This window comes from Poecile atricapillus, chromosome 1, assembly GCF_030490865.1.
Source record: "Poecile atricapillus isolate bPoeAtr1 chromosome 1, bPoeAtr1.hap1, whole genome shotgun sequence".
Classification (NCBI taxonomy): domain Eukaryota; kingdom Metazoa; phylum Chordata; class Aves; order Passeriformes; family Paridae; genus Poecile; species Poecile atricapillus.
Genome location: NC_081249.1, coordinates 100,663,134 through 100,691,040, shown reverse-complemented (window position 1 = coordinate 100,691,040; position 27,907 = coordinate 100,663,134). Strand labels below are relative to the sequence as shown.

The 27,907-nt window shown below is 35.3% G+C and overlaps 1 long non-coding RNA gene across 1 annotated transcript; it reads right to left on the bottom strand.

Moving 5' to 3' along the window:
- Window positions 1-12,838: 12,838 nt before the first annotated feature.
- Window positions 12,839-26,479, bottom strand: LOC131587638 (uncharacterized). Its single transcript, XR_009279392.1, has 2 exons — window positions 26,418-26,479; window positions 12,839-13,027 (listed from the first exon to the last, which is right to left on the bottom strand). It is a non-coding gene; the product is annotated as an uncharacterized LOC131587638 (long non-coding RNA).
- Window positions 26,480-27,907: the final 1,428 nt, after the last annotated feature.

Sequence of the window (27,907 nt, the reverse complement as noted above, 5' to 3'; positions counted from 1 at the left end):
AGTGAAAAGAATAAGACTTATGTCTTAACCTCAAGTACCTGTCCAATGTTTATTTAATATTTACACTCATGTAGTGCAAAGTTAAAGATAGCATATCTCTGTGCTAAGATTTAACATTATTTCACATTCTTGCAGGCAGACCTCATGGAAATCCCATGTGACAAGGAAGACAGATATCCTGTTTTCCAGAATTCAGCTTTGCATTAGTCACCACTTCTGAGAACACCAAGGACTAATTAGTCTTCCTTGATTTTGCATCTGCCAATGCAGCATGTAGAACCAGATCCATCCAAGGGGAGAGTCATCCTTTTCCTCTCTTTTGGTCCTTCTAGTACTTAAAAATATTGTTACAAGTCACTGAACAGTAGAATATAACATGCTGGTCCTGGAAACAGCATTAGGATTTTTAATTTTCAATAAGCATATTTCTAAAAAGCTACTGCATGCATGCTTTTTTGCATGATTTTGGGGATTTTTTTATTTCAATATAAGTTCAGAGTTATCTACAGTTGTTTTAAATAGGTTTCAATTTTGCTTAGGAACAACATCCCAAAACATACAAAAAAACCAACTGCAACTAAAAGTTGCATACATATATTATACAAATTTGGGAAGACAAAATATTTTTGACACCTGCTTAAAGCTTATTTTAGTCACCAACATGCTTTCAGGATTGTTTACTCTAGTCAATATTTTTTGTCAGTGAACCATAGCTCCATAAAATATTGTTTAGAACACTGGTAATCTCTGTGTGAATGTCTCCACATGCACAGTGAGACTGTGACCTCTACTAGATCTGTCATGTTTGCATTTTAGCTGCCAAATACTGAAAACCTCCAGGTGTGGAAGAGTCATGATTCCTGTGAGAAACCTATTCAGCACCGCACTGCACTTCTGGTGACAACACTTCTCCTGTTTTTGAGTTCCCGGGCCACCTCTCGTACTACACCTGAGATTATTACTACTGAGAAGAGCTTGTCTCCATCCTATTTGAAATTTCCCTTCAAAGGAATTTAAGGCTGCTCAGAAGAAGAAACAGTGAGGAAACAAATCCCTTCATTTCCTCTCCAAGCTGGTGTGTTCTAGGCCCCTGATCATCCTGTTGCCCCTCACTGGATCATTTTGAAGATGTGCCCAGCTGCAGCATCTGCAGTGCAGCCACACCAGGGCTCTGTAGAGTGTGGAGAATAACTTCCCTCATATTCTGTTCTGTTGGAAGTGCAACATCAATTTTAAGCAATAATTAGACATACAGAAATTTTTGGTAAAAATATTTATAGTAACTCTAAAATAAATATTTTCTTTAGGCCTAACAGGAAGATAGTTGAAGCAAAACACAGGTCCTCTTCATAAGGAGTAGTTGACTTGGTCCAAAGAGGAATTAGAACCTAGAAGCTTAACTACTAGATAGGTTTATTCACTGAGCAATCCAGGATTTATGCTATGAATATACATATATGGGCATGAATACTATGTATCTAACAAGACAGCCAAAACCCAGACTCAGACATATGACTTCAGCAGCAAACATCAATGTTACCATAAAAATCAAGATATAGAGGTTCCATTCAACTTCTTATTAAATTCATCTTAATTTTTTTACAAGAGTTTAATAATGAATACATAGTAAATTGATATCTATAAGCACTAATTTAATTTTTAAAAACAAAGAAAATAAAATATGACATCAGACATATTTGCCACATAATCACAAAAAGAATCATAAAATGAATGCAATTTCAAGTACTCATCTGCTGACACTGTTATATAGTAGCTGAGAACGTGCAGCAAATTCAATCAAAGAGCTGTAACAAAAGCCTGGAAGATTAATTAGATTTTGAAATTGACTCCCAGAAATTCAGCTTCAAAAGAGAGCTCTTTACTCATCTTTGTCTTTTCTCCAATGCTACATGAATTCCTTAAGGTATCTTGTTGTTATTTTAAATGAATAACTTCCTGTAGTTCCTCTCCTATATAAAAGAAACCGTATACAAATTAGTATAACTTTCCTTCACTGTACTTAGGTTCAGTACTAAAACATTATCTCTAGGTAGACCAGAAAGGCAAGGCTTGCTGAAGTTATGCTGCCCTGAAAAAGAGGACAGACTGATTATGACAATGGAAAACCAATACTTTAATGAAGTTATTAACTGCTTATATGTCACACTAAAATGATCTACAGGAGAAGTAAGAAAAATGTATTAGATTTGTCAGGTTCACACTAGAATACTAACAACTATCCTGAAAAACTTTTCCCATTAATTTTGGAAAGACTTTTAGTCACACTAGTTGCTATCTTAATTCAATTCATTCTTCTTAGAAAAAGAAGAAAATAAAGCAAATAAACAAATTCAAATGGGTTATCATAAAAATGATAGAAGTACCCTGAACACTGTAGGCAGAAGCAGTACATTGTAAAAATGTAATTTCCCATCATCCTGTTGTTTTCTCAGCATGTTAAAAAGTAAGGAGGAAATAAGGTAGGTAGGTATGTTCATTGGTGTTAGTGTAGAATGCTGAAGAGTCTTGTCTTACTCATCCCTGACATATTGCCTCTTCCATGTTTTTCTCTATTTCTTTAGATATCTAATGTTGATATTGTTCTATGTTTTCTTGCAGTTAACCAAAAAGATCTACATTTTAGGAATGGCGAGGAAGGTGATTGTGCATTTTGTGATCTTATGCCTTTGAAAGTTTCTATTTGTCATCATGTTCGAAAAATTGAAGACCGTTTTAATGTGTTTTATGAATTTGCTATAACACTCTGGAATTTCAGAATATTTCAAAAATGTGCATAGCAGTTTGGAAAATAAGACAGCCTTTTGGACTCTCATTTAAGAATATATTCTATTACCAGTTCTGAGCTCATGTCCTTTATGTACATTACCAGAAGACAAGTGTATGGTCTTAATCTCAATGAATTTCAAGGCACATAATTAGTTCTCCATGATTCTGGGTTGTGTACTTTTAAGTGTAACTTTTTTTTTTTTTTCTCAAATTGAAATTTTTCTCTTTTTTTTCTATAATGATCTGTTGTGTTAATATTATATAGCACTATACTATACCTGAACTTGATTAATGGAGTTGCAGAATCAGAGAATAGTTCTTGGAAGGGACTTTTGAAGGTCATCTAATCTGATTCCTTACACAAGCAGTGCCTTTTCCAGTCCCTTTTTATATCCTGCCCTGAGGCAGGGTAACCGAGGTTCTTGTTAATAGATCCCTTGGGGCAGATTAGAGTGAAATGACACTCAAAGACCAGTATATACAGATATATATGTATATTGTGGGGTAGGTTTATTTTACAGAAATTTGGTTACAATGGAAAGGAGGTATGTGGCCATTTTAGTTATGTATAGAAATGGAAAACAAAAACAGTAAAAAAAATACAAGGCAAGACAAAGCAAGCCAAGCCAAGGGACAAGGAAGAGAGAAAAAGACAGAAAGAAGGATAAGTGCAGATTGTAGAGAGAGATGTCACCAGCTGTGGATGCAGCAACGTGACCTGCTTGTTGCAATTTGAGTGTCCTTTTGCCAAAGAGATTTGACTAGGTTTCTCAGGGGTAGGGGAAATCCCCAAAATGTAAAGCTCAGTGGGTTAATATAGGTTCAGGTTCTGGTGGGAATGCCCAGGTACCTCCCCTCAGGGGGGAAATTTCACACTGTCTGATGCAACACTGTGGATCTTCTGCAGTCCACTGGTGGAAGGGCCTAGAAATGAGTCTGGGGGCACTTTGAAGATCATTGGTGGTCACAGATGCTTTATTTGAACAGTGATAGGCATATGAGAAGTTGCTTCCTTTACCACAGTTTGCCAGATAAGAAGTTTTGTTCAGATGCATTCATCAGGATGTGTTAACCAGACCTCGCCCTGCAAGGCCTGGAATTAGCAAAAGCCTGTTGCTCCTTTCTGTGCTTGTCTCAAATTCTTGCTGTGGTGCCTTACCTTATGGCAAATCCCTCCTTTGGCCTTGACAACATTTGAGACAGGCAACTGTGCTCTTTAACCCCTTACACCATCTCCCAGGACTGCGTCCAGATGGCTTTTGAGTGTCACCAAGGATGGATACCAAAACCTTCCTGGGCAACCTGAGCCAGTGCTCAGTCACCCACACAGTAAAATAATGTTTTGTGAAATTCATAAGGAACCTCCTGAGCTCCTGTCACTGGGATCACTGAAAACAGCCTGGCTCTGTCCCTTTCCACTCTGTCCCTTCAGCTATTTGTATGGACTTATAAGATCCCCCTGAGCCTTCCCTACTCTGACCTAAGTTGTCCCAGGACCTAAGCTGTCACAGGTGTTCAGCTGATTTTTACCTTTTGGGACACTGCATCCGACACTTCTGAAGCCGTTTTTATTTTTAGTTGAAAGAAGAAAAAGATTAGAGACATCTGAAATGCGTTGTTTGAGACTTTCATGCTTCAATATATGCACACAATATTAATTAATATTAATAATATTAATATTAATTACTTCATAGGTCTTTTCAAACATCTGAATTTTTTGCCAATCAAAATGCTGGCTGCTCACACAACTTCCCATCACAAATGAAAATCTCATAAACATGTTACAACTCCACATTTATTTCAATCCATCTACTGCAGGATATTATTTTTTAACCATTTAATTTAACCTTTTTTAGTGAGCCCACCGATACTGCTGTTTCATATTTAGTAACCTGTTTCTTAGCTATGTTAGAAAAATCTGGCCGATTTTGGTATCTGCTGGTCCTTGTCAGTCCCTTCCAACTCAGAATATTATGTAATATTCATTTTATGACTTTCTAAAATAAATACATTAATATAAACTTTGAGGTTTAAGTAAAAAATATATTATTTGCAAATCAGTTGGATAGAAACTTTCTAATACAGTTCTGAGTATTAGAAAGCAGTCATTCTTTGTTACAGAGTGCTGGCCACTCAGGGGATCCTTCCTTCATTTGAGTGCCCTGAGCACTGAGTGAATAGAGTTTTACTCATAGACACTGGTTACATATTCATTAGCTATCCCCACTTCCTTTGGCTTTATTTAGCATAGTCACACCCCTTGTTGGAAGTCCTTGTGTGGTTCTTTGGGGTCTGTCTTCAATGTCCAGTGTCCTTTTTAGGTAGCTGCTTCTCAACCCTCACTTTTGAGTAAGGGAAATATCATTGTTTTGCACAATTTCTGCTTTATAAGTCCTGCAGAGCTGAGCTGGCATCCTGCTTTCATTTAGCATGGCTTCTGTTTCCCTAAGCTACATCCTTTATCTATTTCTACAAGGCTATACTGTCCCTGATCAGAGTAAAATATTGTTTTGTTCTACTATCCTTACGTTGTTCTGTTCTACTGTCCTTATCACGTCAGGTTCAACCCAGAAGTGAAGGGCTTCTACAGGGTTTGAGCCCACCTTAACCTTGATGTTAACCAGCACCTGCTGAACTCATCTTGTGGGAATATGATACTTTTATTGCAAGGCAGTAGAAACAGCAAACAAACCCCAAAGTATGTCTATATGGCACTTGCCAGGAAGTGAAATGTCAGTATTGTAAACAATGTAGATTTTAAGCAACCCTTTGCTTAGAAAAGACCTGTGACATAGGTGTTGTCCACAACTGTGATGTCCAAAATGTCATCCCAAGTGTCTGTCTCACTCGTAGTATTACCTCAAATGATGCTGGAAAAATTGCTTCTTTTTCTTTCCAGGAGTTCTCCTTTGTGTTATAAACAGGGGTAGTGGTCAATGGCTCAGAGTCCCGATGGACATCAGTGACCAGTGGTGTTCCTCAGGGGCCTGTATGGGATCAGTGTTATGTAATGTCTTCATTAATGACACACAAAAAGAGACTGAGTGTACCCTCAGCAAATTTGCAGATGACACCAAGTGGAGCAGGGCTATGGAGACCCCTGAAGGATGTGATGCCACCCAGAAAGATTTGGACAAGCTCAACGAGTGGCCCACGGCTTAACAGACCAAGTCCAAGGTGCTGCACCTGGGTCAGGACAATCCCCTGTACCAATCCAGGCTGGGGATGAACAGATCCAGAGCAGCCCTGGGAGAAGGACTTGGGGGTGCTGGTGGGTGAGAGGCTGGACATGCCCCAGCTGGGAGCCCAGGAACCCCCCGTGTGCTGGGCTGCATCCAAAGCCCCGTGGGCAGCAGGGCAGGGAGGGGATTCTGCCCCTCTGCCCCTCTCTGCTCAGACCCCACCTGCAGGGCTGCATCCAGCCCTGGGCTCCCAGCACAGGAAGGACAGGGAGCTGCTGGAGCTGGGCCAGAGGAGACACCAAGGTGATCAGAGGGATGGAACAGCTCTGGAGAATTGGGGCTGTTCAGCTTGGAAAAGAGCAGGCCCTGGGTGACCTAATTGTGACCTTCCAGTGCTGAAGGGAGACTCCAAGAAAGATGGAGAGAGACTATTCACAAGCGTAAATAACAAATGCCCTGGAATGCCATGACACAGGGAAATGGCTTCAAATTGAAAGAAAGAAGGTTTAGATTAGATAGCAGGAAAATTTCTTTGCTGTGAGGGTGGTGAGGCCCTGGCACAGGTTGCCCAGAGAAGCCATGGCTTCCTGGCTTCCCCATCCCTGGGAGTGTTCAAGACCAGGCTGGATGGAGCTCTGAGCAACCTGGTCTAGTAGATGTCCCTGCCCATGGCAGAAGGTTGGAACAAGATGATCTTTTTGATCCCTTCTAACCCAAACCAGCCTGTGATTCTGTGATTGTATGACCCTATGATCCTTTCACACATTAGAACTGCAGCCAGTGGAATGAAAGTCATGACACAAATCATCCATAGTGTTTTGTTTTACTTTTAAATAAAGTGTTTAAGTATTAAGTATTAATACTTGTGGATATACAGATTAGACTATAGACATGAATATATAGAGAAAAGAATAGTTGCTTTCTTATATCATGTAATTTTGTATAAGAGTGACGTAACCATTTCAGAAGTGTATAGAATTGTAAGGTGATTTTAAAAGAATTGCTGATGGCTTTCAAGAAAGAATAAGAAAAAAAAAATTATGTCTACAGAAGTCATCTAACAAGTTCAGACAACCATAGAAAATTGTGCAGATGCTCAAAACATTTCAGTTGAAAGTTCTATATGCTTGATAGCTCAAAAGGAAAAAATAGAGAAAATAATTAAAAACCCCCACTGTCATGAGCAGGATTGTGTGATATTTGCTATTTTAACAGTTTAAAACACACTGCACAACTTCTTTTGAGATAAATCCACTTGATTTCCAAGGGACATGCCCTGGAATCCTCATTCCTGTTCCTTATCCATGTATGTTTCCAAACAGAAGGAATTTTTATGCTCTACTCTGAAATCACTTTTTGACTCAGAGTACTCTTTCAAAACTTCTCCAGACTCTCCCAATAATTTTTCAGGTTATTTCTCTCTTAATCAAGTTGATGTTACCATCTGGAACACTTCATCCCACGTACCAATCACAAAAGATTTGTCAATTTCATCACCAACACAGGCAAAGAGAAAGTTTAAACAGGAATTGAAAAGGAAAATTCAAGCACTGCTCCAGAGCCTTTATTTTAACCAAGAACAGAATTCAAAAATAGTTTCTGCTTTCATAGGCTTCTTTAAAAACAGCATTTGAGAATTCTATTATCTTTAAGCCTATAAAATGTTAAGACAGAGCTCAGGCAAGCCAGGATTCCGACCATCAAAAATTTTAACATGCAATTATGCAATTAAATATTTAGTCATGCATGTATAAAATCACAGAATGGGTTGGGTTGGAAGAGACCTTACAGATCATTTAGTTACAAGTGCCTTGCCATGAACAGGGACACCTTCCAGTAAACCAGGTTGCTCAGAGCCCCTTTCCAACCTATCCTTGAACATTTCCAGGGATGGGGCATTCCAATGACAATCCATTCTTTGGGCAACCTTGCCAGTGCAGGTATGTAGATTTTTTGTAGGTACAGCAGGTACCACGTTAGAGACAGAAATTACCCTGTATTCTTCTATTTTTTATAACTCAAGAAAAATGAATTCTCAACTCCTTTGTTTTGCTGTAAAATCAAAAAAGTTCTGAACAAGCTAAAATATGATATTGTAAAAGACTGGGGTGCAAATTGCAGCCATCTTTTACTCACCTGGAGTGGATTGGGATGAGGGGGTTTGGGTTTCAGTTTTGAACTGCACACTGTTACCTTTGCTACTTTTGAGACATGTCAAGAACCCCTAGGAGAAGGAGTCAGAAATGCTTATGCATCACTTTGGATATTTCAAATGTCAAGAGAAAGAAGAAAAGTTTGAATATATTATCATGCCTTACTAGTGCATTTCAAATCTCTTCCAGACACTACAGCTTAACAAAGTGAGCAGTTCTACACACTCTGCTAGCACTTTTCAACCTTGTTGGTAAAGATAAAGGTCAGAGACCGTAAGATCTCAATTATCAAGGTCTCAATCAATCTCAAAAATCTCAAAGTAATTGAAATGGAGTTACTACAAATTAACAAAATTGCAGTGAAACTACAAATTATTTTCTACCTTCTACTTTAGGCTTAGAAAGATTGATTTCTAAGATATAGTGAGTGAAATTATTACTTTTTTTATTCATGTTTCTATGTCCTAGGGGTCTAGGAAACCAAAACCATACAAAGGGTATATTAACTCTAAAAAGATATTGTCTTAGAACTCTTCCTGAGATTTTTCAATGTGAGTTTCTAATTTTTGATAATCTTCAAATACAATATAAAACCTCATGAAATCATTTTCAGTTTAAGGACTGTCTTTTTTCAATTTATTTCATATACCATCAGATTATTCCAAGAGAAAGCTTAAGAACTAAACCCTGCTTTACTGAAAAAGGCTGACTCAGATAAATGCTACTATTTGTGAAATCTCTTTCAAAATTGGGACTTGGTTCTACTCAATTGCTTCTTTTGAAAATCGATATAGAATGCACACCACTTGCTAAATAATTTATGATATAGGAAATAAACACACAGAGGAAAAAAAACGGAAACAAAACACAAAAAATCACTGAAGAAAATCACCTGAATGTATTGCCTGAGGCAGTGATTGATGTAGTCAAAGTTCCTTCTTTAAAGTAGAGACTATTTTTAATTTTTACTTGTGTTTATATATATAGAAGGACTACTCAAAGGATTACATATTTTACTTGAAAATGGCCTTTAATAGATGTCATTTAAAAGATGCAACTCCCAAAAATGTTCACTATATGCTCCTATTAAATTCACTGGGTAAAAAACCCAAAACATAACAAAAACCCACCCCCTCACATATTATCTATGGAAACAAAATTAAGGAAGTGCAGTTATTTAAAAAATTTATATAAATATTTTGAATGATGTGAAAGGATTATTCAGCTTTTATTTATAATATAGTGACAATATTTCTACAATTTGTCTATAGGCAAATAGACTCTGAAGAAAAAAAACACAACAGACCACTTTAACAAAAGTGATATTCTTGTGTTTAGTCCATAATCAAGGATAAACAGAGGTCTAAATTAATCTCTGGTACTTACATGCTTTACTTATTCCTCACCATAATTAAAATTATTTTCTCCCACAGACCATAAGACCACAGAAATTATATATGGGTGAACTGTGGTTTTGCTCCAACCCTACTGATTTTAGTTTTGTGTCAAGAATCCCTGAATTGGGTACTGCTTCTATTTCCATTCTTGAGTCACAGCCTGAAAACCATTTTTTAAAATGTATTTTAAAATTATGAAAGTCGCAGTTATACTCTCATTAATAATAATGTAAAGCTGAAACTCATGTTTTTTATGTATTTTTGAGTTATTTTATGTTCTTAACACGGTCTGAAAATTTATAATTGGCACTACTGAATTACTATTATCATTACCATCATCATCATTATTACAATTATTATTATTAATGATAATCTTAATAGTAATACTACAGATAACTGCCATCAGGCTGGTAATTAACAGCTCTAATTTCAACATTCTGTGAGGAAATGGGAGGGCCTCATTTCATGTTTTTAATTCTGTCCTAAAAAAAAAAAAAAAAAAGTGAAAAAAGAGGTTTCACCTGGTTATCCATGTATGATTCACGGGCTGTCTCTCATTAAAATTCTGAAGAATTTTAGAGGTAACAGACAAAATTGTTTTTTCTATCAAAATGTCTCCAAAGTAAGTGTAGCTCACCACATTTTGTCACAGACATTTTTCAAGGGACAATTCACCTCCAAATCAAAGACCTTTTGGGGTCTGATTGTTTGAATGGATAAGGGGGTGGATAATTTCTGCCTATGCTAATGAAACAATAATGTAGATACAATTATTCTGGATCTCTAGGATGTTAATTTTTTTTAAGTAAAAAAAGTAGGCACGTGAACAGCAAAGCTCTAAGAAAGCAGCTTGAAAGCTTTGAATGTAGGCTTTGAGACAAGCTTTTGAACCCTTTGAAAGACTCAGCTGGATATCAATATTCTTTTTATCAAACTTTCTGGATATGGTTCTCTTCCCTAGTAGGGAAAAACACTTTGGTAATTTCTCAGCACTTAGCAAATATTTAAATTACAAAGACTTCACTCAGCTCTCTCAATAGGAATCCATTCCTGAAATGCAAATGGCAGGCTACCTTTTCTTCTTTCTTTTTCTTGTCAGTTTTAACTCAGATTAAATTACATTTGGTGAATGCTGTCAATAAAAGAGAAAACACTCTTAATAATGTATACTAGTAATAAATTAGTTCCTTATTCATTCTTCCAGATACAATATGATAATAGCTGTTTTAAAGAATGAAGAGGATGCCAGTTTTAAGAGCAATGAGGTTGGAAAAAAATAATTTCACACTTGATAATTTTTCCAAGTGTGAGGAGCTATTTGAGAGAAGAAGGGCAGTGAATGTCGCAAGACTAAAATCTTGTCTGATAAGAGGATTACCCATTGCCAACCAGGCCAAGAATCCAACAATTAAATAAGAACAATTAAAACAAAATTAATTCCACAAATTAACTCATTTACTTGTAAATTTCTAATAACCGTGTGTTGGGGGTTAGGTGTCCTTCCTTTTGTTCCTTCTCACCGTGGGAATTTTTGTCCATTAGTTACAGGAAAACCTGATCGCTGGTACTTGGTGAATGCTGGAGAAACACAAAGAGTTTGGCTGGGCCCATGGAGGAAGGATGGCAGGAAAAAGGGAGGGAGGGGACAGTTTTGCTGGCTTCTCCAGCTTCAGAGAAGGACACTTTGCTGGGAGCTGTTGCTGCAGAGGGAAGGGAATTTGCCATCACCCAGACAGAGCTGATGCTTCTTCTCCTTCTTCATCTGCAGGCCCCTCTCACCCCCTGTCCTGCCAGGACGTGTGGCAGTGCCAGCCACCACCACGGAGCTGCTGATCCACCTCAGCCACCGGCCCAGGATCTCAGCTCATCCCTGCTGTTCCAGCTGAGTGCTCCTCAGAGCCCTGCAGGAGCACCGGCACTGACTGCCCGAGGGGTTTGTGAAGCAAAGCCTCTCCTCCATCCCTTCCCGTCTCGGCCGAGAAGGCTGTCACGGGGTCCCTGGTTCTGCTTTGTTGTTAATGCTGTAGTTATTGTTGTTTGTGTGCCTTGTTATACACACTGGTAAAGAACTGTTATTCCTATCCCCAAATCTCTGCCTGAGAGCCCTTGATCTCAGAATTATAATAATTCTGAGGTGGGGGAGGTCTACATTTTCATTCTAGGAAGGCTCCTGCCCTCCCTAGCAGACACCTGTCTCCCAAACCAGGGCACTGTGTTCCATATGCTTGAACAGCAATATGTTCCATATGTTAGATATGTTTCTATCTGAGATAAAACACCACTATATTTTCAGTTGCTTCCTAAATTGTGGCTGCACAGAATTTTGAACTCTCCCAATCCACTTTTACTTTGCATATCTCTGCATATTTTATTTTCAAACAAGTCTTTGAAAGTTAGTCAAAATATTTACTATTAATAACCATTTGCCTAAAGAAAGTGAACATAATAAAATTTTACTTTTTTCTTCATTAACTCCATTAGTTGATATAAATAAAAATAAAATATCACATATTAATGGGAAAATGGACTGTGTATAAGCCAATGAATTTGTTATTCTTAAGTGAATAAGCATTTTTAAAACACAAACAAAAAGAACTAAAAACCAAACCAACAAACAATACCAAACTGAAACCCATAAATTTTCTGTAAGGGAAATTTAAAAAATCCGAGGTTATTTTTTTTTTTCCCTAATAGCAACCATTGAATAAAACCTGAGAAAATTCCTGAAATATTTTAGTTCTCAAAAATCTTTTGGCTTGGTGAAAACTTGTTTAAAATTGTTTAAAATAGGAGCTATTTTTATTCCTTTCCAATTAAGTGAACACTGATGGAGGGAAAAGTGTTTCATGTATGATGGTTCTGACAAATCATGTGATTCTTTCTTGATTGATATCAAATGAATCATTAAAAAAATATTTTATGCAAAAGAGGAAAGAGAGCCTGTCACAATTTTAAACCTCTGTCTTTTTCTTCTGCTAGAAATGTCAAGGCTGTAAATTTTTCTTTTTTTCCTGACTCTCCCATATACTACTACATACACACATTAACATATTTATAATACGTATTTTTATATTTTGAAGAATATTTTTTTTTTCCATGGGAAACAAAATATAGTTATACATAATTTTTTAAACAAACTCCAAGAACTTTTCTATTATTATTTTTTCTATATCAGACATAGGAGGTACTTTCTTCGCTTTCAGGAAATACTTGTTTTCCTTATCCACCTTATCCACCATATTTTATAACCTCCTGATTATCAGGAGTGCCTGCTCCTGATGGCTCATCCTAAATTCAATGAATAAACTCTCAATCAAACTGAGAAATAATGGAGATTTTATTTCCATCATAAGAATGAAATAGAGACCTTGTAGCTCTGATAATTAAAAAGAAACTATTTGCTCAGTTTTGGAAAGCCTTTAGGATGGTGACTCAAGGTATTAATTTCTCTTCTTGAAATCAAATTTTCCGTTTCTTGGTACAAAAAGCTTCTAGTGGCAGTCCACATCTAAAAAAAAAAAATTGTTAATTTTAGCTTTTTTTGCTATTTCCTATTTTCTCATCTAAATTCCTTTTACCATTGTACATAATCATTGGATCACAACCAAAGCTTTGCACCTTTCAACTTATGAGTTCAAAGCAATTTGCTCATAGAAAAATAAGTAACCATAAGTCTTCTCTATATGAGCATGACCCCTTGGTTTCATAAAACACGAGTATACCTGAATTAATTTTATTTGCCATCTCAAGCCAGGACTTGTACCATCAGCCATCAGAGAGTGACCACTTAGTGAGTAACGTAAAGAAACCAAGGTATGTGCAGCATGTGAATATTAACAGAGAAAACACAGAAGGACACTAATAGTCCTCCTATATATATAGTCCTCTTGTAGGCTGACAGAGTTTTTCCCAACACTAAGTCTAATTATGATTCCTTAGGAGTCAAAGTGATTTAAGAAGAAGAAGAAAATATAGCATGGCATGTGACAGGGAATAAAAGAAAATAGTCTTACTTGAAAGGAAAAGGGATCTTTAAAAGTAGACAATACAATTTCTATTATGAACAGTGATTAAAATTTCAGCTATTAAACTGAATATTCTAAAATAAAAATTATAGTAAATTCAGTGGAAACAGGAAGTATTAGACTGGTGAGTCTACAGCTTGAAAGACCTTCACAGACCCATAACAGAGCCACTGGTGATGGAAATGTCTCAGTTGTGTAATGATCCATCCTCCTTGATCTTGAAAGACTGCATTTTCTTCACCAATAGGTGAATAATTCAAATATTAAGCTTTAAAAAAACAGTGAAATTTAATTGTCTGCACCTGACATCTAAGCTTTTTAGATTGTCAGTTTCTTTTGTTTTACCTCTCACAGAATTTCTACTCCTTTCTTCTTCCTTCTGTACAAAGACCTTTTATTTATCAACTTTCCAATTTTAATTTTGAACTTTTCTGCAGTGCTATTGACTAGCATTTGACACTTTGTTCCTTAGCCTAATTAGTGTCTGAGATTTAAACAAAGAATACAGGCTTTTATAAGTTGTGTTTTTTTCCCCTCAATGTCGTTTAAGCAGGTAGCCTATGTCATATATTAGTAATTATATAACAGGAAAAAATAATTGAAAGCTGGAAGACAGCTACAATAACAATGTAGAACATGACAGTTTTCAACAGGACTCTGAGTACTCTTGCATGACTTTAAGAAGGTCAGGAAGTCAAATATATAAATAGTAAAGAAAATACTAGGGAATAGTAAAGAAAATGTAATAGGGACGTTGTGACTCTTCTCTCTATTTTTCTCCCTGTAAATGGGAAGTTGGGATTTGTAAGTTCACAGTGCTCCCCTAAGAGAAAGTGAAGAATGGCGGAGATTCCAGGCTGCATTCTGCCATAGAGAGATTAGAGACAGAGCAGGGGATGGCTTTGCAGGTGGCATTTTTTGGTAAGATATCCTTACTTGCACTGGACAGGTAAGAAGTGCTCCAAAACTACAATTTTTTTAAGAGGAAATATACTTTTTCCTAGGCTGATACTGATATCAAAAAGTACTCATATGTCTACAGAGGTTACTTAGATATTTTCTGGTATTATTCTATTAAAAAAAAAATAAAAAATGCAGCTAATCCCACCCTAATGTTTGGGTTTATATTAGTCTTGAAGCAATTTTTACTACTTTAATCCAATATAAATCTGTTCTGAACTTCTGAGTCTCTGGCCAGATATAAATTGATATTTTCCTTCACTGTGCTACTACAATGTATTCTTTTATGTGAGGTAAATTTTTTTTGATAGTTATTTGTACTCAGAAATCATTGCTTCATGAAAGATTTCTTGGACACCCAACACACATTCTTTGGCAAAGTTATGAAAAATAGCATATCATCTGAAAACTGATAGAGGTCCATAGATGAAAAATTGTATTTTATTATGGTTTTGATTTGTTTATAGTTGAAATTAAATTAATTTAGGAATAACAAGTTGAAAAAGAAGTTGCAGAATATGTCATAAGGAAGTAGGAATCATAAATATTAATTGGGAATTCTTTATCCTTAAAAATACTGGATTTTTTACATAAACACAGGAAAAGGAAACTGAAGATTTTATCACATTTGTCAGTTTGGCTCGTTTTTCTCATGGCATTTCATACCATCTTGTACAGAACAACCTACAGACAATAAAAACTCAAAAAACTCCCCAAAAAATCTCCTCCAAACCATCCAAAGGAATAAATATTTCATGTCCTAATTGCCTAAATATTGCAAGGTACAAAGCATTGAAGATGAACAGCAAAATCCTTTTGTTGCCAACACAAAGGAATATCTTAGCAGAGATGCTAAAAACTTGAGTGCACATGGAGAAAATAAGCTCTGACCTGTGGAGAAAGATTTTTGTCAGTTGTGAAGAACCAAAAAAAGATAAGGAGAGATTTGAACAGCCAGGGCCTCTACTGTACCTCTCCTGTGAAATAATGAGAGACTTCACCCTCAAGGTTTCTCTGTTTCACAGCTTCTGTAACCATTAGAAATTAAAATTTCAAAAGGCATGTAGAGAATATGTCACCCAGCTGCAGCTGACTGTCAACGGCATTAAGCTCTTTCAAAACCTCCAAGTGCTCACTACTCAGGAGCCAACAATAAACAGCAGTAAATTTGCATGCAGAGATTTATTTTTTCCCCTCCATTTCAAGAGATTGCCCAAGACTATTTTTGAACTGCATATACTCCTTTAGACTGCAGTGCTACTGTTCCATTGAAGTTGAAGGGATATGCCACTGTTCAATGTAAAAAAAAATATATGAAAGCAAGGCAGTGAGGAGAAGTTATTTCAATTTATACTTTCACTGCTTATTAAGCACACCACAAATCCTTCTATTTCCCACTGAAAAGTCACAGTCTGTTTTATGGCACTTTGTTCTTTTGTTTTCAAAGTTGTCTTGAGGACACATTGCACTGTGACAACTCAAATCAAGCTGTATTCCTTGTACTCTGCCAAGAAGTATTAGAGAGGATGGTGAAATGTGACTCTAACAACCTGAGAAAATGTCACGATGAGATAGAGCTCAGGAGATCACGCAAATATTGTCACCAACGTTTAAAAAGGATTCTGCATTAAATGTATTTTCCCCCAAAGCTTTAATATGTTTAGGGCTTATTTTCGATTAACTGTCAATTACATTAATACTGTAAAGAACTGCATGAGACTGTGCTGCCAGGAAATTAAATATATGGAATCAAAATCTTCTTCCTGCTGTTCTGGCTCAACAATGACATGTTCCAGATCAAAATCTTTGAAAGCATTCTCATATGTTAATATCCTATGTCCTAGGAGTTTCATACTAGAGTGCTGAATAATTATATATAAGTAATGAAAGTTTTCCTTGAATTTCTTAATCTTTCCTAAAGTTAATTTAAGTGATTTTAAAAATGACAGACATCTCAATAAAACATGGATATGGTTGCTTTGCATGAGCTATATATTTATGGACTTATATTTATACATTTATTTTTTTGCCCCACTGGTGTTCAGTGAAAAAGTCATGATTGAGACAGTATGAAATAAGCTTGAAATTGAACCTAAACTGAATTTGTTAGCTGGTGGTAGATTTAACATGATTTGAGAGTAATAATGTGTGCTATTCTGAAGGTGAAGAGTAGTTTGGGCCAGAGGAAAGCTGTGTCCTAAGGGCTGTCAAGCCAACATACACATCTTGCCAGCCTTGAGCCCATTCTATTGCTTCTGTACATAACCAATGTTAGTTGGAAAAACTTCTTTTGTTTTTAGCAAGAAGATTCATACCTATTTCAGTGGACAACCGCATGATATTGCTTTAATATATTAAAGGTTATCAAATAATGTTCAGCTGAATGAAATTTATACACTGAAGCTAAAACCCAAAACTAACAACTTGGACTCCTCAAGTTAAAACAAATTGGAAGACAATAGATAAATGTGGGTGTCAGAATAAAGAGTTGTCTAGGGAGCATCTTTAGACTTAGACTTCATTATGGTACTCAGATTGAAAATTTCCTGGAAAAATAGAAGGGTATACATATCTTTGGCTCTAAAATTCTGTGAATCATGACCAGGTGAAGAGTCCCTGAGAAAATGAGTGGTGTTTGTAGCCCAAAATTACAACATCAGGCAAACAGACTTGCTCCACTAGAAAGACACACTCCTTGTGCCTGGCTGTGAGACACCCAGGTCCAGCCATCACTCATAAATCAGCAGGCACATCTCAAACCAGAATGGTTTTATATGGAAATGTTTTATGCATTTTTTTTTTTTTGGGTACAATAATAAGAATTAATGCCTATATTATGCAGAAAATCTGGTACTTTTCTATGGTAATATTTTTCAAAGAAAGTTTCTTCTCTTTTAATCTTATGATTAACAGAAATTAGCCAGACCAGTCACATCAGTAAAGATAAGCACAGAGCTTATTTTACAGTTTTCTCTATACTGTGGAATATTAAAGTGCCCTTTGAACAATAAGAAACAAACAAACAAAAAAATCAAATTAAATAAACTAATCCATACTTGAAGTATAAGCCAAAAAAAGATTATTCTGCTAATTTTGAAATATATTTTAATAAATTAGATAAATGTGTCACAACACAAGCCCTTTTCCACAGATGAACCTTGTAAATATTATTGTTCCAAATGAAGTTCACTGAGATCCCCTTTTTTTGTACATCTGCTGTCTTTGGATCTAAATTTTCAGTTTTCCCCAACAATTTCTCAGCTATCTCGTATCTACATAACCCCAGTTTGGCTTTTCTAATAGGATTTAATTTTTAAAGCAATTCTTCTATATAGATCATACATAAGGTTAAAAAACTTATATACTTTTCTTCATGTTGGCTTAGATGGGGAAAATAAAAGTTAATTGTTTCAACAATCTTTCATAAGGCATAAAAGAGGTGCTAATTGTGTTTTTCATCAGAAACTCCCCAAAGATTCCAAAATTATTTGAAGATTGTCATTGTGTTCCTATTTATTTTGAAACTTGAAACAGCCATTATAGATTACAGCATAAATACCTTCTACCATGTATTCACTCTGCACACACAATTCCTTCTTTGATGCTAGAATTTTTCATTTTTACTTTAGATTTTGAAAATTAAACACTTTTGTGTCGTGTAGGGCAAAGGTAAAATACAAGCAAGTGTAAATATCAGAGAGAATTACCACTGATAGACTTCTCTTTTGATTGACGTTTCATTCAGTGACTTCAGAGAACACTGAATTACCAACAAAACACCATCAAAAGAGATTAATTGGAAAAATATTAAAGATATTTTTCCCAAAAGGCTACAATTTTTGTGGCTATTTCTATTTGATATACATGTAATATTTGAAGTATCTTTTATGGGAAAAAAAAGAGAATTTATAGATTTTATAGTGGTTTTCCATTAGATTCTAAGGGACAAGGTTTGAAGTTTTAAGCTGAATCTTTCTTTGTTACAATTACACAGAGGAAAAAAACCTGACATTTTAAATATATCAAGTCTCTTGATTTTTGACCTTCCATGTTTTAATAAGCCTTTCTATGTTACACTGTATTCTGTAAGAAAACTTTTGGCATATTAATAATAAAAACTCTCAGAAAACTAACTGCATTTGAACACCAGTTGCTGGTCTTTTTATTGCATAATATCTAAGGCAGCCTCTAAATTTATGTATTTGAATAATGCAAATTGAGGTAAAATTTTACATTTTGTTTTAATATGTATTCAAAAATATGATGTCCTACTTAGCTATGTTCCATTCTTTTTCAGGCTTTTATCTTTGTTGCTAAGTAAAAAATATTTTATGTTGTGATGGTGATAAATAATAGAGTGATGTTCAAAGTCTTGTCAATATGAAAATATTCCCTTTTTATTTTTAGTAAATATAATTTCTGTTTATTAGCCTATTAATTAACCTACAGATTCTACCAAGGGGAAAAATTCTGTTTGCTCCTCTTGATAGTGAGAAAATTACATCAACAATTCTCCAATGAGACCTTGAGAAATTTAGGGTAGGAACGAATGACAGTTACAAGGTATATAAGATAATGTAAAATTTCACATATCATTAACTGATATATTAGCATATATAATTAATTTAATATATCATTAGTTTAATATACTCCACACTTTTTCCTTTTAAAAAATTAATATGTTATTCAAAATTAATATGCTTCTCCTAGTTTCTTCTATCATAATCACAAACATATTCCAGGCCAATACTTTGGAAATTACCTTTAAAACTCTTAGGAGCTGTAACAAGAGAAACCTGGAATATACAGATGTAGGAAAAGAGGAATTAGAACAGTGAAAACTGATCTCTTTTCTCCATTCTGTCCATGTGAAGCACTTAAATAAAAGTTAAATACATTCAGTCATGAATTGATTAGAATACGATGTCAGATCAAGCCTGGGACAGTTTTGTATGATAAACACAATGTGTGTATAGTCACAGGTTGCTTTAAAAATTGTAATTAATTCAGTGGGCTCATTGGCTTCACATGAAAAAAATCAAACCTCATTGCTTGCCATAGTGCAACATTTGGATGCACATAATATTAATTCACAAAAAAAAAAAAAAAAAAAAAAAAAAAAAAAAAAAAAGTGAAGTTTGTTTAAGGGAACATTTACAAGTACAAAGAAATGTAAGCACATGAGATTGCATTCCCTAACCCAGCAGCTGCCGTTGCAGACACCCACAAACATGTGGGAGCTTGATTAGTCTTCTGTGTTAGAATGCACAGATCCACAGAATGAGTGAGTTTTTCATTCAGTCCAATGGAAAACAAATTTGATTTTTACCTCAAGACCATAATTCCATATAACTGCCCATGAAATTTCACGTTGTTTTTAGAATCATTTTCTCTTGATGCATTCAAACCAAATTGCTCTGACGTTGAACAATGTACTGAGATTCAGTGGACATTTATTCAATGTTGAGATATTTTTACTATCAGAAATGATGATGTGCTCAACTCCTTGGAACCTGCAGCACAATTCCCACTTCTTTTGGGGCATCTCAGACTCTGTGTACTCGTCACCACCACTTGTGATTCTGTGCATAAGTACCTGCCTTTCACATAAGGTGAGCTCAGGTTCTGCATATTCCTAGAAGAAGAGGAAAACTTGTATAATAGTCTCAGGAACAAGGCAGGAAACACACTCATCACAAAAATATGATGGCTGCAAAATGTTGAATAGTTCCACAGTATGTAGCTCATTGTACTAGTATATCCTTACAGTACTTCATCTCATGTTTTTCCCAAGCCATTTCACCACCTGTTTAGAATTCTGATCTGCTTCACTGTATTCTCAACCTTTCTTACCTTGGTATCATCTGTAAATTGAAAAAACATTGTTTCCTCACCCTGACTGGTAAGAGTTTTCAAGTGAAGCAAAGAGGAGGCAGCTGTTAGATTGGGGAAATATGCAGTCTGTTGGTAAGGGAACAGATAAGGCCTCTGTCTCTGGAGGTCTTTTGAGAACATATTAGAGAAACATCAGTTAAGAGAAGCAATATTTCTGCTTTGAAAAATTCAGGTGGATTTCTAGATGCATATTCCAGCAGCCCCTTTCAGCCGTGCCCTCTCTCATTTAAAAACATCCAAAAAAATAGCTTAAATATACCATTCCAACTCTAGAAGCAAGCATGATGTACCATTGCATAGATGCTTGCAAAATTAGCAAAGTGTGAAAAAGTGTTAAGACATTGTATGTTCACTTGGAAACATCAGCAGATTAAATCCCCAGGAAGGCCTGGCATAATTTGAGGACCACACACTTCAATGCAAAAGGAAAAATTCTGCAATGCTTTTGAGTCAGCTTATCCATTTCATATCAAACTCCTCTCTTACAGTGTTTATTGGACATATGTCATTCACAACACTGTAGTTCTTTTACAAATCTACTTTACTAATTGATTTCATGTTACTGTTACGAAATTTCACAAATTCTGTATTGATTGAAGTAACAGAACATTTCTTTTAATCAACCCAAATTAATTTTGCTATCTATTTTTAATGCTACAGGACTAAGCAAACTCCTGGCAATCTGTTTACTTAAATACCAAATCTCCATCTATCAAAAATAAGACCATATATTTGTTCCTACACTAATTGGCAATACCATCTGGAAAAAAAGAAAAAAATGCACATGGCTAATTAGCTACAAAAAATGACCAAAAGCAACAATAATTGAGCTGTCATCTGGTGCCAGTGTGTAAGGGAATAGTTAACAACAAATTCACCTTTTCTGTATTCAGCCTAAGAAATCTTGTGCCAACCTTTCTATATGTTCAGAGAGGACAGATGCAAAGAAAGCACAGAGAAGGAAGGTGTTTTCATCCCATCTAAAAGAATTGTTGTGTACATGCTGACTCAAATATACAAAGAGAACGAGATTTTATTTTATACAATCCTTACTCTATGCATATCCAAGTTTTCATTACTGAGAATTCCCACTAAAGCAAGATCTGCATCAAAAACACATATGTTGCAAATCAAAGCACAAATCTATCCATTAAAAGACTAATAGGTTTTAGCTGGCTGTCAGACCAAATTCATTAATTAGAAATTATCACAGATCCTACCGATGCATATAGTCTGTGTTTAGAAAAGTAAGTAGTAGTACATAGACATGTAATGGATTCTAATTTCCAGACTACATATGGCAAAGAATTTTGAATTAATCTGGAATTGCATTAAGATCTGTTCATTTACCTGCTTTCATTTAGACATTTTTATTAAGACCAAATTTCCTTAATGTGTTACGTGTTATGTATCACAAAGTCTGTGATATTAAATAAACAATCAAATAAGTAAGAATTATCCCTTTTTTATTTCAATGGACTGATTTTTCTAAACCTTAGGGTGCATTATTTCATTCTTTGCTGGAGCTTAAACTCTGTAATTTCTGACTGAGTAGATAAAAACACACAGGCGTTATCAAATGTTCAAATAAAGGGATAACTTCAATGGTGCCTGAATACTTTTAATACAATTTGACTTTCACTACGTAAAACCTAGTTTTTTCCAAACAGGATTAGACTTCTTCTAATGTGCTTTTTGAATAGTAGCACTTCCCTGGTACTACAAAAAAATGCATCTCAACTCTCAGTGTACAAATGGTGTTGGTTTACTTTCAAAATGAGAGACAGCTTTGCAGGTGAATTTAATTTCCAGTGGCTTCCTATTCACTGGGAGTTGAATATATATGTCTAACAAGCCTGCTAGCTGTCCTGCAGGCACTGCAGCCACTAAATACTTATCCCACAAATGCTGGGGAAAACCTTGCTAGCTGGCACACCATAACCACCTGAATGCTACATCTACATTAAAGGAGATGGAGCAAACAAACAGGTGATTGGAGGGCAAGGAAAAAGAATGAGTTGCACTAGGGCTTTTCCAGAAAATCAGTATTTTTCTCTCCCTCACCCTCCAGCTTCTCCTTCTGTTAAGTTGCCATCTTTTTAATCACAGTTAAATGAACACATTAACAGAACAAGATAAGAAAAAAACCCCTCAACCAGCTGTATTTGGTACTTGGTTGGAAAGGTAGAACAATAAATGTTTTAGAAACAATCTTTGTTTATTTATTTATACATACACTCACAGGTGTGTTCAAAACACAGTTTATTTAATTAACACACATTTGGGAAAATGGTGAAATTAAATAAAATTAAATTAAATTAAATTCAACTTTCAGAGATCTTTCAGAGAACATCTCTATTTTCTTTGTTATGTTGCCTCCTATGGAGTCTTCTGATGTCTATTAAAGGTATTTTCCATGTCTTTAGCGAGGGTGATTCATCAGACTACCTTCTTTTTTTTGCTGTTGTGTCTTTGCAACATGGTTCTGAATCTACTGATGGTAATATTTTTGGAAAAAGTGCTAGAGCACATCCTGGCTCACTCTTGGACTTAATGCAACACCTCCTACATTTTATGTATCACAGCAAACACTGAACTTCTATGTCATATAAGAGAAACAACTTTACAACTTTTTTTTTTTTAAAAGAACAGTTATACCATCTTATTTCTATTTCAGATCTCAATCCTTCCGATTTTTCAAGTAATTCTTCCTCTTTTATCCTTGAGGGTTTAATCTTTTAGGATGTTTGGTTTTCTTAAAAAAATAAAGTATGGCTGATGTTGAGGGTTTTATTAAAAAAAAAAAAGGCTGAAATAGGTATTGTAATTGCTTTATAATTAATAAGAACATTTTATTTCTCTCTCCTTAATACATTGACTAAAATGTTACTTTGCACAAGGTGAGAAAAGTTAGGTTCCTATTTTCATATTTCTTAGACGATATATGGGAGCATTTACCTGTCTTTAATATAAATTTTTACCCCAATGACTGGGATGTTGTTATCTAACATAAGATTTAATCTAACTTGTGTCATTATCAGTTATCTTTCAGTCTACAAATGTACAGGAACATTTTAGAGTGCAAAATTTTTCTCTTTGCTTCTTCCAGCTAACCTGTACATTATCCATGACTGCTTCATTAGAAAAAGACCTCTCTGTTCATTTAATTAGTTCCACTTTAGATTAGATTCAATATCTTTTTCAGGTCCTTTACCATTTATTGACACTGATCAAATCTCCTTGTGGTTTCCTTTCACAGATTTCCTGAACAGCATTAAAATTACAGAAATAACAAATGTCCTGCTACCTCTCTTGTGGGGTTTTGAGTGGGTTTTTTGTTATTTCTCTTTTTTTTTTTTAATTTACATTCATTTTATTGTTTAGTTTTTCACTTGCATGCATTTAGTCCCCTCAAGAGAAATACATGTTTTGCCATTAATATTGGTTTCTCCTAGCAATCCTTGCTCACTGTTGAAGGATTCTCTTGTAGCATTTCATACAACAATGTTCTTTACATCAACAAAGCCAGTTCTGCTACTCCTTTAGACTCCTTTAGACATTTCCAAATTGTGCCCTATCTCATGAGTGCGTTTGATTATCAATTGAAGCAAAGATCATTTGTCATGTCCTGTGTATGAAGAATTTCATTTTGCATCTCTCACTACAATTTAATTCAAATTGCATAAAATTCAATTTCATTGAATCTGTAACTTATTTTTAATGGCATCATGTAAGATTAATTATCACACACTTTTCCACTTTCTACCTTACTGAATGATTTCAACTCTCACTTCATGTCCACCCTGTAAGATTCAGTTTATCATATGATTAACTTAAAGTTTTTAATTGAATTTCACTATGTCCAGCTACAAATTACATTAATATAAAATAAATTTCTGTCTCTAAAGTATCTTTCTTTTGCTATAAAATGTTTATGGAGTATCTACAGATTGCAATTTGTGCAATCAAAATAAAAAATAAATAAATAAAGAAACAAAGGAGAAAACAACCTCATTTTGTTCGAGGTGTCTTAAAATTTAGGGGAAAAAGCCTTATAGTTTTTAATTAATAACATTAATTTTGCCAAATTGTGACATTTTTAAGAGAGGAATAAATATTTTAACAGAAAATCCTAAACATCTATAGTCTGCTTTAGCAGGAAGGTTCAAGTCCTCATATTATCTCTACACACATAATCAGTTGAAGAATTTTTAGATATTTTGAAAAGATTTTTTTGAACTATTTTAGGCTGATATTTCTTCTATTCATGAAGAATGTAACAAGATGATCAATCTAGATGTCTCCTGCACATTCTTTATCGTACAAAGTGCCCACCAATGATACTGACTCATGCAACGTATAAGAGAGTACATTGTTTTCAGTCTCATTAATTCTTGTTTATATGAAGATATCTAAATATCTGAGCAGGTTTAAAGCAACTTTTAAGCATATTTTCCTTTTTAAAACATCCATATAGTCTACAAAAATATTCACCTTTGTATTTTCCAGTGGATTTTATCAATACAATCAAGAGTTTATTCAAGATTAAAATAGTATATTTTTTTTTATCCATAGGGATAGCCCAGTTATGGAGATTGATGGCTGAATGACTAGGCCTGGTATAATCAAGCAGAAGCAAGCACAGGAACATGAATTTTATCAAGATATGAACTCTGAAACTTTATTACCAGCCAGTCATCACCAGTAGTGATAAAATACAAGTAATTCTAGTAAGGCAAGTGGACCTTAAAATTCATTTTGTCATGGTAGGGGACATCAGTTTAGCTGCAGTCGAAAGGAAGCATGAATTGCTTGCAGCCTCATTGGTCTTTCAGCTTTTCATTCAGACTTAGCCTCTTTTTCCATTCTGATTCTTGTTCTACTTCCTCTGTCCAAAGAATAAAGTCAAAGTAAATTATTGTATACATACTTATATAGCTTTAACATCATAGAAGGTAGTACACTGACTTCTTTTCAGACTGGAAAAAGTCTGAAAAGAAGTCAGTGGTAAAAAAAGATCCTGAACTGTTCAGTGATAAAAAAAGATCCTGAACTGTTCAAAAGTTAATATTTTCTCCTCCTCCTTGTCTCAGTATTGAGAAGGAAGGCTATGCTGGTGAGGGGAATAACTTAATTGCCTCATCTACTAACTTCCCTGTGTGTTTTCAGCATCACAAAGGAAAAGAGTGAAAAATTATGTGGTAACATGCTTTGCTTTTCTAAGATTAAGACAATTCTTTATTACATTTACTGTTGAAGTAGTGAACTGATATGTGACTTCAAGTGAATTAAATTCCACTGGGTACTGGACTAGAAGAAAATAAACAAAAAAAATTAGGTGATATTGGTGATGGATCACTGGCAATAGTGATGAGCCTTTAGAACTCTTGTTTTCTTGCTAGACAGTCACAGAATTCCTGGCCTTGAACACTTCCAGGGATGGGAAACCCACTGCTTCTCTGGGCAACCTGTTCCAGTGCCTCATTACCCTTACAGCAAATAATTTCTTCCTAATTTTAAATCTAAACCAACTCTGTTTCAGTTTGAAGCCACTCCCCCTTGCCCTGTACAAAGTCTCTCTCCAGCTCTCTTGTAGTCTTGTAGTTTGGTACTGGGAGGGCACTGTAAGGACTTCCTGGAGCCTTCTCCAGGCGGAACAGCCCCAGCTGTCCCAACCTTTCCTCACAGGAGACGGTCTGAGTATCTTCATGGCTTCCTCTGGATTTGTTCCAGCAGGTTCTTGCCCTTCATCTCTTGGGAAACCCCAGGGCTGGATGCAGCCCTGCAGGTGGGGTCTGAGCAGAGAGGGGCAGAGGGGCAGAATCCCCTCCCTGCCCTGCTGCCCACGGGGCTTTGGGTGCAGCCCAGCACACGGCGGGTTCCTGGGCTCCCAGCTCACATTACCAGGTCATGCTGAACTTCTCATCAACCAATCTATGATTCTCTAATTCCAAGAAATTCATTCTTTAATGGGTATCAGGATAAGTTATTCTAGGAAAAGAATAAAATTTCTCTTACCTTTCAACCTTTTCTTCAATAACTTGGCTTTTCCAGTTTGTTATCAGAGTAGAATGATGTTTTAACCCTAGCACAGAGCCTGCCCTCTGAAGAAATAAATACTGAGAACACTGAACATGAGGTAGTTTTTAGTAGTTTACATAGTTAATGTTATATTGATGTTTAGCCTACAATTTTACTTGGAACATCATAGTAATTGTTTTTTGGCTGGCTTTCTATTTCTTTTCTTGTTTCTAACAGATACTATTCAGATGGCAGGTGTCAATACTTCATTAATATTTTTATGATATTGTGACTGTTTAAACTTTAAGAGGTTTTGAGAATTTTAAAGATTTTTTTTCCTTATCTCCTTTTCATTGATCGTTCTTTCATTTGTTGCCTTGTTCCATCCCTGTCTTTGTGTTTAATGATAAGCAGAAATACCAGTCTGCAGACAATTAAGGGGCTTAACCTGCTCTAAGGTCTGATGGGTATTGGAAATGGAACCAAACATTTGTACAGAGATATTAAATAAATTTATTTTTGCGATAAATATGTCATTAAAAAGGCATAATATCTTCAGGCCTTTAATAAAATACATTATGGGACATGAAATCAATTAAAATTTTAGAGGCATCCACAGGTATTTTATCAAAGTAAGGAAAATTTCTTCATTAGTCCAAAAGTTCTCATATTTAGCTACAGAAAATGAGTGACTTATCCAACATAAAAGTACTATTAGGAGAAACTTTCTTTTTACTTTCTACTCATCTATTTTTGGTAAAAGCTATATATATGTGTGTGTGTGTATGTATGAGTGTGAATAGCATATGCATAACAAATTATAAATGCTGTAGGAAAACTATGATTTAGCTGAGATGTTACTAAACCCCTTTCATACTTTAGTAATGGTATAAGCACTTCCTAAAATCAGATACGTAATTTGGATCCTTGATTACATTTTGTTAGTAACTTGATTCCATTAGCATTTAAAGAAAAAGAAAAAGAAAAAAAAAGTAAAAAGGTTTTCCATATAAATGACATCACTGATAGCTACAAAAGTATGACAGCAATAAAGAAAGATTCCTGTATAGCCACATGGCTCAGTGAGCTGAGCTTTAAGATCCTCAGTTACAATAAATTATCATGACTGCTTGTTTCATCTCTGCTGGTTTTTGTGCTAAATGAAAACACCATCAAATAGTGTAAGAAATGATAAAATTTTGAGAGTCAGTAGAAAAGTAGTATATATAACAGTAGCAAAATAATGAGTATATATATGTACTGATGGATTTTAAAATGTCACCAAGAACAGCTTTACAACTATGATACCCTTGAAATTACTGAATCACAAAGTGGTTTGGGACAAAAGGAACCTTAAAAATTATCTTATTCCAACCCCTCTGCCATGGGTAGGGACACCTTCCACTAGACCAGAGTTCCATCCAGCCTGGTCTTGAGCACTTCCAGGGATGGGGAATCCACAGCTTCCCTGGGCAACCTGTGCCATA